This window comes from Etheostoma spectabile, chromosome 6 (genome assembly GCF_008692095.1).
Source record: "Etheostoma spectabile isolate EspeVRDwgs_2016 chromosome 6, UIUC_Espe_1.0, whole genome shotgun sequence".
Lineage (NCBI taxonomy): Eukaryota > Metazoa > Chordata > Actinopteri > Perciformes > Percidae > Etheostoma > Etheostoma spectabile.
This window is the reverse complement of record NC_045738.1, coordinates 31,098,746-31,099,422: the sequence shown is the minus strand read 5'-3', so window position 1 is coordinate 31,099,422 and position 677 is coordinate 31,098,746. Positions and strand designations below refer to the sequence as shown.

The following is a 677-nucleotide window of genomic DNA, read 5'->3' as shown; positions in this document are numbered from 1 at the left end:
GGGTGTAAACCGAGCCCTGGGTATCCTGCTGTGCCTTTAAGAAAATGAAAGCTCAGATGGGCCGATCTGGAATCCAGATTGGAAAATAAGCAATTAATAAACTATAGTGCCCTACAAATGGAAACAAAAACAAATGTTACAAATTCATAGGAATGAAATAATAATCAAAAAACAGCAATAACCAACAATCTTATCTGAATTTACGCTTGGTTTAATGTAGATTTGTTTAGACTTGACCATAGATTATAATTTCTAATATGTTAAGAGATGTTAGGCTCTGATGCCTACAGCCTAAAAGAGTATTCACATGTGGGTAGGGGTGCACGATTATTTTGATCAATATTGAGATCCCGATTATTTGTTGATTTAACCAAAACAAATTTTATAGTCACATAGGCTATTTATAACTGCTTTAACATCCATATTGTGCTACATTCCTCTTATGTTTAGGTTGTATGTTGTATAGACATACAGCTGCAACACATGTAAATGAAAATTATCTGAAATAAATAGCCTAGGATATATTTAAAAAAAAAAAAAAGTTTCTCTGTGAAAGCTCCTTCACTTGTTTTCAACAATAACTGATTAAAAGAGCCAGGGAGAGAGAGGGAGTGGGATGGACGTCCTCAGAGAGAGACGCCTGACTCATTATGAATGGGTCCAGCAGCTCCGTCTCA

The 677-nt window shown here is 35.5% G+C and overlaps 1 protein-coding gene across 3 annotated transcripts in view; it reads right to left on the bottom strand.

The window, feature by feature from the left end:
- The window catches only part of ascc3 (activating signal cointegrator 1 complex subunit 3), a 263,454-nt gene that overhangs the window by 223,888 nt on the left and 38,889 nt on the right, over window positions 1-677 (bottom strand). The gene's annotated exons all lie outside the window — the stretch shown is intronic.